Source organism: Chrysochloris asiatica, unplaced genomic scaffold (genome assembly GCF_000296735.1).
Source record: "Chrysochloris asiatica unplaced genomic scaffold, ChrAsi1.0 scaffold00084, whole genome shotgun sequence".
Lineage (NCBI taxonomy): Eukaryota > Metazoa > Chordata > Mammalia > Afrosoricida > Chrysochloridae > Chrysochloris > Chrysochloris asiatica.
In genome coordinates this window covers 5,514,361-5,528,181 of record NW_006408602.1, presented here as the reverse complement: position 1 = coordinate 5,528,181, position 13,821 = coordinate 5,514,361, and the positions used below count along the sequence as shown (strand labels likewise).

General features: G+C 40.7%; 1 protein-coding gene across 2 annotated transcripts in view; it reads right to left on the bottom strand.

The window, feature by feature from the left end:
* The window catches only part of PNISR (PNN-interacting serine/arginine-rich protein), a 43,620-nt gene extending 35,717 nt beyond the window's left edge, over positions 1-7,903 (bottom strand). For both annotated transcript variants that reach the window (XM_006865844.1, XM_006865845.1), the window contains exon 1: positions 7,786-7,903. The gene's annotated coding sequence lies outside the window, so the exon portion shown is untranslated. The remainder of the gene's footprint in view (positions 1-7,785) is intronic.
* Positions 7,904-13,821: the final 5,918 nt, after the last annotated feature.

Genomic DNA, 13,821 nt, shown 5'->3' with positions numbered 1-13,821 from the left:
TTTTCAATGACCTCAGATGCATGCGAAAGCTGGACAGTGAATAAGGAAGATCATAGAAGAATTGATGCCTTTGAATTATGGTGTTGGAAGAGAATACTAAAAGTGCCATGGGCTGCCAAAAGAACCAATAGATCTGTTCTGGAAGAAATGCAGCCAGTGTTCCTTAGAGGCCAAGATGGCCAAACTTCGTCTCTCATACTTTGGACATATTGTCAGGAGAGAACAGTCGCTAGGGAAGGATATCATGGTTGGTAAGATGGAGGGTCAGAGAAAAAGAGCAAGACCCCCCCCCAATGAGACGGATTGGCCAGGTGGCAGCATCGATGGACTCAAGTGTGGCAATAGTAGTGAGGTTGGCCCAGGATCGGACATTGTTTCATTCTGTTGTGCATAGGGTGGCTATGAGTCGGTGCTGACTCAATGGCACCGAACAACAACCACCACCACCATCCATGAATAAAGGAGCTCTGGTAGCGTAGTGGTTATGAATCGGGCTGAAAACCGCAAGGTCAGCAGTTTGAAAGTACCAGCTGTGCCACGGGAGAAAAATGAGGCGTTCTGCTCCCGTAAAGTTTTACAGCCTTGGAAACCCTGTACAGGGTCGCTATGAATTGGAACCGACACCACGGCACACAGCCACCACCACCACCACCACTCGTGGACAGCAAGACTTAATACTGTGAAAATGTTAATACTACCCAAAGCAATCTACAGATATTATATAATGCTATCCTAATCCAGATTCCAGCATCATACTTTAAAACAAGATAGAAACACTAAGCAGAATCTTCGTGTAGCACTGTGAGTTAATGTGCCGGACTGCAAATTCAGCTTGAACCACAAGGTTGGTGGTTCAAGCTCGCTAGCCACTCCTCAGAAACCCTATATAGGTTCACTCTGAGTCGGAACTGACTTGGTGGCTCTAACAACTAAAGAAGCTTTATATGGAAAAGAGATCTGGACAAGCAAAACATTATTTGGAAATAACAAAGTAGGAGACCTCTCACTTTCTGATCTCAAAACCTACTACACAGCCACAGTAGTTAAAACAGCCTGGTACTGGAACAAGGAATGGATACATAGATCAATGGAACATAATTGGGAAACCAGAAGTAAATCCAGTTGATCTTCGGCAAAGCGCCAAAACGTGTTAGATGAGGAAGTGATAGTCTTTTCAACAAATGGTGCTGGCAGAACTGGAAACCATTTGCATAAAAGTTAAACAAGACCCATTATCTCACACAAAAATACATATACAAAAATACACTCAACACAGTTTAAATATAAAACCTAAACTATACAGATCATAAATGAAACAAATAGGGACAAACTTAGGAGCTCTGATACGTAGTATAAATGCACAATCAAAAATTACTGAAAACACACAAAAGTGATGACAAAACATATTATTGGGGCTTCTTAGACACTTATGCTTGGCTGTCTTTTGAGTCTTGGTTTCCCTTGCCTACTATTGTAAAATAAGATACTTGAGGGGTAGAGAAAGGGTAGCCAGAAACATCACCACAGAAAGCTTGTAAGTCCATCCTTAGCCTATAACTGATTGGAATACCTAAAATGGGACTAGAACTTGCCCAGTGAAGGAGGCTTCCTGTGGAGCCTTTGACCCAGGTGGAATCCTGAACCCCATCCAGAATGGTCTGAGGTGGGAAATTTCCACTTGAAAGGACAAGCAGACCAGCCTGGAACGGCTAAATAGAAGATACTTCTTGAAAGAAAGACCAGCAAGAAAAATCAAAAACAGTAACAGCAGTCTGACTGACTACTACAAGAACAAGCAAGCTGTTCCTTGGGGAGCCATCAAGGCAAGTGGTCAAGTCCCCCTTCCAAGACTGACACTCAAGGGGAATACACGAGTAGGCATGTGGTCTGGCTGGTGACCAAAGATAAGGGAAGTGGGAGAAAAACACCAATGAAGTTGTAAGCTAAGTCTGATCACGTTTCAATAGACTCCTGTTAGCCTGGGTTGAGACTTGGTTGGCCAGCAATATGGCAAGACCTGGGGACTCCTGGGCCCATGGGCAGGGACATGGCCACAGAGGACTAGAGTGAAGAATGAAGCATCCAGATGATATGAAGTGAGAAAACATGCACAAGAACAACTATACTTGCAGACAGTATCCACTTGACCTGACTTCAATGACTGGATGATCAGAACTCAACTAGACTAAGAAAGAAGAGGGAAAAAAAGAGTAATCCACTACAATTTGATCAACTTGTCCTATACTTATGGAATTAGTAGCTCAAAAGAGAGGACAAATCTTTACAGTGAGGATCATCCCTACCCCCTCGGTACAAAGGGTTGACAGGGATGGGCAACTTAGACATTGGCTACCCAAAATGGGGGGATTACAAAGGCAAGAAGGGACTAACTTACAAGCTTTCAAGAGGGAGACTAGTTGCAGAGAGTGAGGGAGTAGGTAGAATCTCCACTGAGTGGTTTCCAACCTGTCTGGACAAGGCTGGTGAAAGGAGATGAGAATAAGACTTTTGTGGTTCAATAGTGAACAATTGTTATCAGGACTGACTGTGCGTGTACAAGAGTAAAGATAGACATTTTGTAACAAAAGGAGGGGAGTGGTTGATCTTGCAGTCCAGGAGCAGAAGACGCTGGGACCATCAAGAGGGAAGAGCAAGTGCAGGACCCTATCCAGAGAAGCAATGACGCCAGAGATGGAGGCAGAGACGATGACGTGGAGAGATGGAGCGGTGGGGACTCTGGTCTCAGGAAGGCTTGCAGGGTATACCCTTCGGTTGTTTGAATGGTTATATATTCCTAAGTGCTTCAGTGTACATCCTAAAAAAAAACGAAACAAAAAAAGAGGGAATGGAAGCAAATGCTGTTGAATGATGATGCATAGAGGAGATTGCAATCATTGCAATGAAATGAAATATGACAGGATGAATATAAAGCTAATGTTCTCCCATGTAAACTATCACTCAATTCACATACACAAATTAGACACTTATGTGCATCAAAGAATTTCACCAAACAAGTAGAAAGAGAATGCACATGGTGGGAAACATGTCTGGCAATGACATATCAGACAAAAGACTCCTCTCCAAAATCTATAGAACACTTCAGGAAGACAAATAATCCAAATTTTTAAATGGGTAGAGAACATGAACAGACACTTCACCAAAGAAAACATTCAGGAGGCCAACAAACATGCTCACGATCATTAGGCATTAGAGACACACACACACACACAAAAAATAATGAAGTATCATCTTACTCCAGCATTAATAGCAAAGTTCCAAAAACAGAAAACAACAAATGCTGGTGATGATGTGGACACTGGGACCCTCCAACGCTACAGGTAGGTTTGTAAATGGTACAACCACTTAGAAAATGGTATGGTACTTTCTAAAAAAAGTTGGAAATAGAAATACCGTATGACCCAACAACCCCTCTACTTGGTATATATCCTAAAGAAATAAAGAGCTGTGACATGACAAGATATATGCACACCCACGATCACTGCTGCAGTATTCACAATAGAAAAAATATAGACACAGCCTAAATGTCCATCAACAGAAGAAGGATTCAGCAAACTTTGGTACTTACACAGGATGGAATGTCATGCAATGTTGAAGAAAAGAACCTGCAAAACACCTCACAACAAGGATAAACCCAGATAATATTATGCTGAGTGAAATTAGTCAATCGCAATAGGCCAAATATAGCATTAGACCACTGTTGTAAATTAAGAAAAGGTTTCTTGCTAAATGAACCATTCTATGATGATTCCAAGACAGATGGAGGGTACAGGGGAAGGGAAAAAAATTAAGTGAATGAATGAATTGTAATCAATGTAATGACATGAAGTGTATAATTTGTTAATTGTGCAACTGATGATCTGTTCTGTAAACCTTCACTAAATTTACAGTAAAAAGCTTCAAAAAAGTGATAACTGAAAAAAAGAGAGAGAAGCCTTAAAAGAAACAATATCCCAGTAAGCAACAAGCACAGTATCTAGCATCCAGATCTTGGTTTCTAATATCTTTCTCCAATAAAAAGAGCCAATGCCCCTTGGAGAAATGGTTAATTCTAGAACTTACACAAAAACTTAAAAGATGAGCCTCGAGAATCTTGTAGTGCCAGAAAGCAAAGAAGCACACACACAAAAGGGTGGGGCATGTCAAAGAGGCCCAGGGATCAACTGAAAGAATTCCGAAGCTGGAACAATTTAAGGCAACAAAATAAAATAGTATTGGATTTTAACTTAAAGTATGTGGGTTAATGCACCAGACTGCAAAGCCATTTCAACTGCAAGGTTGGTGGTTCAAGCTCATCACCTGCTCCTCGAAAACCCTATCCAGGGTAGCTATGGGTCAGAACTGACTCAATGGCACGTCACAACAACACATTAACTAAATATCCATGAGTTCATACTAATACAATTAAGTACATTAATAAATGGGAAGAATGATACAAATCTCTCATGCAGAAGAATTCCAAATAAATTATATAAATACTCTACTCCCAGGCAGGGGAAGCAAAAATCCATATTCCTTAGACATGGGTTGTGCATACTGACTTCCTTCAAAAAAGATCCAAGTAATTTTACAGTAGAAAAACTGACAAACATTACTTCAGGTGATCAAGGTCAATAACAAGAGCAATAAATATAGGACGTATCTTTGATATGACACAATGAAAATGACACTTTATCCACGTAATTCTCTTCCCAAAACCTCCAAGCCCTGGTCTAATCACTAGAAAAACATCAGACACATTCCAACAGAAGGGCAACCTACAACATACCTGCCTGTTGTTGTTAAGTGCCAGAGTCAGTTCCAACTCACAGCAACCCTATACAAGGTTTCTGAGGAGCAGCTGGTGGGTTCCAACTTCTGACCTTGTGGATTGTAGTCAAGTGCTGCTCTTACAGTGCCACACCAAGAGTCCAACTGCCTACTACTCCTCAAAATACTTAATGTCATCAAAAACAATTAAAGTTTGTGACACTCTCATAGCCAAAAGACAACTAAGGATAGATGATAACTACACAATGATGGGACTCTGAAACAGAGTAAGAACATTAGGCAAAGATCAAGGAACTAATGGAATTTAGTTACTAATGCATGGATGTTGTTGTTAAGTACCGTCAAGTCGATTCTGACTCATAGCAACCCTGAATAGGGTTTGCAAGAAGTGGCTAGTGAATTTGAACCGTTGACCTTGTGGTCCAAACAGACCTTGAGGTCCAGTGCATTATTCCACACCAGAACACCAAGTAAAATACAATCCTTGAAAATTTCAATTATTTTCTCCATTTATCATGATGTTGCATATTGGTCAAATTGTGAGAACTTTTGCTTTATGTTGAGATATAATCTACCCTGCACTCTTTGCTCTTTATCATTAACTGTTTCAAGTCTTCACTTTCAGCAAGATTGTATCATATCACAGTGACAGCATCAATGGGCTCAAGCGTGGCAACAATAGTGAGGTTGGCCCAGGATTGGGCAGTGTTTCGTTCTGCTGTACATAAGGTTGCTTTGAGTCGGGACAGACTCGATGGCACCTAACAACAACAACAGGTTGTTAAAGAGTCTTCCTCCAATCCTGACACCAAGATCTTCATATAATTCAGTTTCTTGTATTATTTATTCAGCATACAGATCAAATAAGTCTGGTGATAAAAATGTGACCCACATCTTTCCTGATATCACACATCACTACCTCTTGGTCTCTCTACATACAGATTTCACATGAGTACAATTAAGTGTTCTGGAATTTCTATTCTTCACATTATTTATAATTTGTTTTAATACACAAATTCCTTTGTAAAATAATATAACAGAAGTAATTATCTCTGCTTTCAGCCAAGATCTGACATCAACAATGATATCCTTTGTTCCATGTCATCTTCTTGAATTTTTAGCAGCTCCCTATGGATATACTGCTGCAAATGTTTGTGAATTACCTGCAGCAAAATTTTACTTGTATGGGATATTAACGATGTTGTTCAATAATGTCTGCATTCTGTTTGGTCACCTTTTGGAAAGGGCAATTGGCCAGGTAGGTGTCACCCAAATATCTTGACATAAATGGGTGAACACTTCCAGTGTTGCATCTGTTTGTTGAAAACTCCCAACAGATTATTACTGGAGCTTTGGTTTTTGCCAATGCCTTCAGTGCAGCTTGGACTTCTTTCCTTAATACCTTCAGTTCTTGAACATATGCTACCTCCTGAAACGCTTGGATGTCAACCAATTCTTTTTGGTACAGTAACTGAGGATTCCTTTCTTCTTTTGATGTTTCCTGCGTCATTCAATATTTTGTTCATAAAATTCTCTGATGTGGAGTCAATTCCAACTCATAACAACCATACAGAACAGAGGAGAATTGCCCCATAATAGCCATTCCAAGGCTATTATTAATCTTTACGGAAGCAGCATGCCATATCATTCTCCCTTGGGTGTGGCTGATGGGTTTGAACCTTCTGGTTAGCAGCCAAGCGCTTTTCTTTATCACTACATCACCAAGGCACTATTTGCCCATGTTGTTGTTATGTGCCATGGAGCCGGTTCCGACTCATAGCAACCCTGTACAGGGTTTCCGAGGCTGTAAATCTTTACAGGAGCAGAAAGCCTGATCGTTCTTCCGCAGAATAGCTGGTAGTTTCGAACTGCTGACCCTGAGGTTCGCAGCCCAATTCGTAACCACTACTCTACCAGAGCCCATAGAAACCTTCAATATTGCAAATCAAGGGTAGCATTTTTCTACACTTATACAATTATTCCAACTTGAGGATTTGATTGTATTCTTCCCTTCTGGCTTTCTAACTCCAGGTCTGTGCACATTTCATTATATCTTACTTTGTAAACAAATGTACCCTACCTACCAGTTTATGTAAGATGTTACTAACTGGGCTACAAGGGAACTCTCTGTACTACCTTTTTCATTTTACTATAAATCCAAAACTATTATAAGAATAAAATTTATTAATATATATATTTTTTAATGCAGAGTCAAGAACATCTTAAAAACGGAATTACTGTTACTTTTTTTTTAAGTCTTGTTTTTGCCTTGCTTCAATAAATGATAAATGCCAAATTTATTTCATTTTACTCGGGGGTGGAAGAGTGATTAAAGAGAGTAAGATCTTAAACTCTTCTACGAATTACCAAATGACAATCAAAAATCTGTTGAGTTCTCAAGGTGGCCAGACGTCCATAACAGCCAATATTGGACATTATAACTGAAAAAAATGGAAACTACCTCTTTCTCTCTTTCTCTAGTGAAACTTAATGCCTAATGTCGAAGATCGGATAAGAACACATAAACTAATGAGCCTAATTATAGTCAACGAGAGAATGTTCCTCTGGTCGCGCTTGCGTAGTCAGCGCCACACAGGGCAAAAGCTCCAGGTTCGGGAGGGGTGTGGAGGGGGAAGGGGGCCCGCCTCCTCCACCCTTCCTAGCGTCCCCTCCCCATAAAAGGGTACCCACTACGCACGCGCAGTGCTTAACGGCCGGTCAGGAACCCAACAATTAGTCCCTTCTCATCCCAGAGGAAGCTTTCGTAGTTAGAAGAGGTTGTGAGCATTCTGTTAATATTTCCTTTACATCGAGAGCACGGCTCTGATCCACAAAGTCAGGCGGGCGCCGCCGCTTTAAGGGGGTGAGGTTTCAGCAGTCGCGCCAAGGAGCGCACGCATCCTATGAGTTTAAGTTATGGTACCTTCGCCACTGAAACATAAGAGGATCTTAATGGCTCGGCAGAAACCTAACGCGTAATTGTTTTCCATCACTTACCCACTTTGATTACGGAACACCGTTGTTGCCACTGTTCCTGCAATACCTTCTCCAATCCGTTCGATGCTTCTACTTCTTCCCGAACAAGACAAGATGGCGCCCGATAGGTCTCACCCGGAAGTGAATAATAATATCCGCTTGTCAGCTGAAGCCATACTGTCCCTCAGCCAGGTTGCAAACACGTGACTTACCGTCAGCCAAATCTCGAAGCCATTTTTGTTAAGGGCAGAAACACCTCCAGTGTAGTCAACGTCACGCAACTGAGCGTTTCCGCCCATTACCTCCTAATGTAGCTGGAGTCATGACTGACTCATTTTCATTTTTACAGTGAGTGTTTTAGACGAAAGTGCCATAAGTTTTATAACTTAGCAACGGGATCCCTCTAAAGACGAAGTACGTTTATTCTAAGGAATACTCCCGCTTCGGAGCGGGCTGAATTGGCAGCGCTCTTTTCAGATTACGGAGGGGCCTCAGGATCAAATCAAATCAACTCTGGCTGGTGGTTTGTTGCACCCGGAGTGAAATTCCAAGCGGGCCAGTATTGGCCAAAGCTTTCGGAGAACTCAAGGTTTGGGCTTCATTGAGAGCCACGGAGGAATCTGCCTCTGGGAAAGAGGGTCTTTGTGAACGTGGCCAGTCGGCAGTGATCGCAAAGACTTTAGCTGACCCCGCAGCGGTCGAACTCTTCGTAGAATGGACGCTGTACCTCACCCTTGGAGTCCCCAGATTTCGTTCGTTCCCAGAGACCAGTCAAAAAAAGTGGCCGCGAACTCTCCCCCGACTACAAGATGGCCTCCCTGGACTTAAGCAATGCAATTCTACACACACACAAAAAAACTTTGATACAGTGTGTTTTAAATATGAACGACGTTCATGTATCAAAAGTATCCAGTTCCAAAGTAGAAGGTACAAGTTACAAGGAAAACGATGTCCCAGTGATACTGTTTCTATTACGAAATCTTGGAAAGTGACTTTCCAGAGAGTAGCATGAAACTATTTTAGAATGCACTAAGTATCTTGTTTCCTTGGAAATTGTTGTTTTAACAAAAATGCGTATAAAAGAATATAGCAAATTACAATAAAACAAAATGGTAAGAGTGCAGATAGATGGAGATAGGTACAGATAGATGTGGGACTGTATGTAGTTGCCCTAGTATGAAATTCATTCTTCCTTAATAATGACACTTTAAACCCAGATCAGCATTAGGAGAAAGTCCTTAATGGCTAAAAATATGCTTTCTCTTGGGGGAAATCATCACTAATGACACCTGCCAACAGCAGGCTGTGAATTTATGAGAAAATACTACTACTGGAACTGAAAGGAAAGCTCTATTCCTTTGCACTCACCCTAATCTCTGCTTAACACAAATAAGGCTATTCAGTAGTCTAATATGACTAATAGAGTTTGGGATCTCGAAAACTCATTAGTCCTGTGTAAGGTGCAACTATTTATTGGTCTGTGTCTCCAGGTACGGAATAAAGAAAAGTGATAAGAACAGAAGAGGCTTGAAATCAATTAGCCCAGTAGACAAATGAAACTTGTGAACATCATTTTCTATGGCTGAGACCAAAAGAACTGGACTGTACTCAGCTACCACTACCAACTGCTCTGAAAGGAATCACATTAGAGGTTGGGAGAAAATGTGGAACTAAACTCAATATTAGAAGAACAGATTTACTTGTCAGAAAGAGACTGAAAGAACCTGACACCATGGCCCTTGGCTTGCCCACCATTCAGGTCCGGAAAGGAACTCAACCTTGTGGCCCAATTTTCAGCCAAGCAGTAGAGAAGTGTATAGTGGGGCAACAACACTAGTAAGGTATGCTCCCATGGAATGGTCAACCATTCAATATCAAAAGGGCAATATTTTCCTAAGGATAAAGTTGACAAGGGATGGAAAGGTGGGTGGAATGCAAACAGGAACCACAGGGAAACAGGTAGTTAACTATTGTTACATGGGGATTATCACTGAGATGAAACTAAGTGTATGATTTATTGAATGTAACATGGATGGTCTTGTCTGTATACCTTCACTCAATTCACAATAAAAAGTTGGGAGAAAAGTACTAGAAAAACTAGAAAAAGATGTCAACATATTTGTTGTTAAGTGCTGTCGAGTTGATTCCCACTCATAGTGAGCCTCTATGGGGAGCAGCTGGTGAGTTAGAACTGCCAAACTTGCAGTTCAAATTGACCTTGTGGTCGAGTGTTTATCCTAACAGTGCCACACTAGGACTCCTTAATAACATATTAACAGAGATTACTGCTGATTTTGCTTCCTGATTTCAGTATTTTCCAAGTTTTCTGCATAAATTCTGATTTTAAGTTTATTTCTCTGAAAAAAAATTCTAAAATATTCAATCTTCTCTGAGAGCTCTGATTGCCCTAGTGGAACTTTTATATGTTTCCACTATCTGTAATCATTTTGTAATTGTTTACTTGTTACCCTATAATGTGAAAGCAGTTTTCTGACTGGTAATTTTGTTCCCCACATCTGCCCTCCAAGTGCCACACAAAAAACATTTGTGTTTGTCAAGCGATTTAATTCAGTATTACCCACTTCTGGAGCTCACCTTTCAGTCTAACAATACAGAGGCCTATGAAGGGAATAATATCACTAATGTTCCTCAAAACAACCAACCAAATGAGTCCAAAAGAGCAGCATTTGCGCAAAAGTAAAGCTCAGCAGGTAGGAAGGGCAGGAAAGATAAGTGAATGAAAACTGCACCCAGGATAGAGTGGGAAGAGGGCTGTTACATTGAAGGGATTAAAACTAATGTCATGAAACAAAATGTGTATAAATTGTTGAATGTATAAATTGCTCTGTAAAATTTTAGCCAAACCACAGTAAGATGTCAACTTTTTTTTTTACTAATATGTTAACAATAGTACCTCCAGTGTAGGGGTGAGGGAAAAGGAATGGAGCTTTCCTTTTGCTTCTGGAAACCCATAGTCAATGGGGGGAGAGGTGAACTACCTCCCATTTCTCTCCATGACAGTCTTATGAAACACTCTCAGCAATCAGTTTCCCAGACCAGAAAATGGGTTTTACAGTGCCATTTTCTCACCCTCACAATTATTTTCTAGGGTTGCCCTGTAAAGTAATGGCCCTAAGGAGGCATCGAGCAAGTATTATTTCAACAGTTAACTTTAACAGAATGCATTTTTGTGTTAGAATGCCTCCCACACTGTCTGAATAACCATTATCTACCTGGACTGCTACAGACTGATCAACTACCATCTTGCTATTTATGACTAACAAACAGTGGAGTTTTTAGATTTTATGTTTATTACTTTCTTCTGCAAAGTGTTTTAAGTATAAATTTCTTCAGAGAGGATATATCTAAGTTAGTACCTTGTATGATTATGGAAAAAATATTCTCAAGAGAAAATGGAAAAAAGCTGAGATGTGGAAAAGATATACAAATTAAGAAATATGACTGCTTCTTGAAATTTTAATCTCTATATATGTGGCGCTGTGGGCTAATGCATCAGACTGCAAAGTCGTTTGAACTGTAAGGTCGGTTCAAGCTTACCAGTCTCTCTTTGGAAACCCTATACAGGGTCGTTATGGGTCAGAATCAACGGGAAGACACTCAACAACAACAAAAGCAATACTGTAAGTAAGTTACATAGTACATCCATCTTAAACTTTATGAACAAAAATTATTTAAAGCTAAGATGCTACAATTATTACAAATTCTTTTCATTCTTAAGTGGTATGGTTACTTAAGCATCTACAAAGTAGTGAGAATAGTTACAAACTTAATAATATATGAAGAGCTTTTAGTACCAGTATCATTTACCAGTGAGTTGATTCTGACTCACAGGGTACATATGTATGGCAGAGTAGAGCTGTGCTCCACAGGGTTTTCAGTGGCTAACTTTTTTGGAAGTAGATCACCAAGCATTTCTACAAATGTGCCACTGGGTGGGCTGCAACCCCCAACCTTTAACTTTGCAACCAAGCACATTAACCATTTGCATCACTCAGGGACATCCATGAGGGAAGATACAAAATAGTTACTTACCAATAATTGACCATACTGAGTTCTTAGGCCAGATTGGAGAAAGTAAGGGAAATGTAGTTGAAAGCATATTCTTTTAAAATCTTTTGTAATTCACCATTCTAATTCTGTACTTAATTCATTTGGATAAGGTGGTAGGTATTATTGCTAAGTGCTACTGAATCAGTTGAGTCATGGTGACCCTTTTCAGGATTTCCAAGGCTGTAAATCTTCACGGGAGCAGGAAGTCTCATCTTTCACCTGAGAAGTGGCTGGTGGGCTCAGGTGGATGACCTTATGGTTCACAGTCCACTGATTATCACACAGAGCCACCATGCTTCCCTAACATTGTTGTTGTTGTTGTTGTTATGTGCCATGCAGTTGGTTCCGACTCATAGCAGCCTTGCATAGGGTTTCCGAGGCTGTAAATCTTTACGGGACCAGAAAGCCTCTTCTTTCTCCCGCGGAACCGCTGGTAGTTTCTAACTGCTGGTCTTGCGGCTCGCAGCCCAGTTCATAACCACTACACCACCAGAGCTCCTTTTGATATCATTAGTGTCACCAATATAATTCTCCACAGTCTCAGAGCACACAGAAGGCAGCATTTCTAAGCTCCCTTGAATTGGCTCTTACCAGTGGGTGGAAGTGGTATGTATGTGTTAGGCCTGGACCAAGCTTAGAAAGTCTGGGGTACTGTCACAGCAACCAATAGGCCACATGTTTCAAATGCTGCGGCTGCAGGTTGGCAGAGCCTGTCGGCCTGGATCCCTATTTGCTTCATTTTAAGTAGTTGCCAGATCCCCACATCTGAAAAGGACATTGCAATGACCTTTGCAATGAACTACTTTGCGATAAACTGCTGAGATTCTGGGTCACTTGCGAATATAATATAAGCCTAACCTATTCTGCAACTGGTCCCTCCTGACAATATGTCCGAAGTATGAGAGACCAAGTTTGACCAACCTGGCCTCCAAGAACCACTCTGGCCGCACTTCTTCCAACACTGATTTGTTGGTCAGAGAAAAAGAGGAAGACCCCCAAGGAGATGGATTGGCAGAGTGGCAGCATCAATGGGTTCAAGCGTGGCAACAATTGTGAGGTTGGTCCAGGATTGGGCAGTGTTTCATTCTTCTGTGCATAAGGGTGCTATGGGTCGGTAATGACTCTATGGCACCTAACAGCAACAACCACCTATGAATATAGATAATGGTAATGCTAACAGGAGTTGGGTGCTGCTTGAGCAAATCACCAAAAATAAGTAGCATCATCTTGGAGGTTGTTTGGCAGACATAGAAAATTGATTTGTTGTTGTTAAGTGCTGTTGAGTCAGTTCCAACCCATAGCGACCCTGTACAGGGTTTCCGTTGATGCTGGAGGCTAAAAACATGGGAAAACAGAGCCCTGGTGGTGTAGTGGGTTACACATTAGTCTGTTAACCACATGGTTGGCTGTTTGAATCCAACAGATGCTCCACGGCAGAAAGATAAGGTTTTCTGCTCCCACGGGAATTTACATTCTTGGAAACCCTAGTGGTATTATGAGTTGGAATCGACTTTACGGCACACAACAACAAATGAGAAAACATTTGATAAAACTATCACCCATAATAATCTGGGAGGCAGATAAAATTCCTAATGAGTTTCAGGTACTGGTTAGACGTTGAAAACCAAGACACTAATGTGTATTGGGTGGTAATGAATACATTTAGCAAGGAAGTATAACAAAGAGTGGAGTTGAGGGAAAAAAGCCTTGTTTATAAAAGTCAAAAAGAGGGGATAGAGGCAACAAGAAGTTTTAAGACTCATAGGATTATGGTTTTTAATTACAAGCAGTAGGAAATAAACTTGAGAAAACATTAAGCAACAAAGGATTATTAAAATTCAGCTTTGCAGCAGAAATAATAAGATTATAGACTTCATACTATATTTAAATTTTCCAATGGGTGTGGAGCCATAATTGTTTCTTCTTTTGATAAAAAGAGAAGAAGAAAAAGCCTCAAAGGAAAATCAGGTTAAGACTATGGCTCTT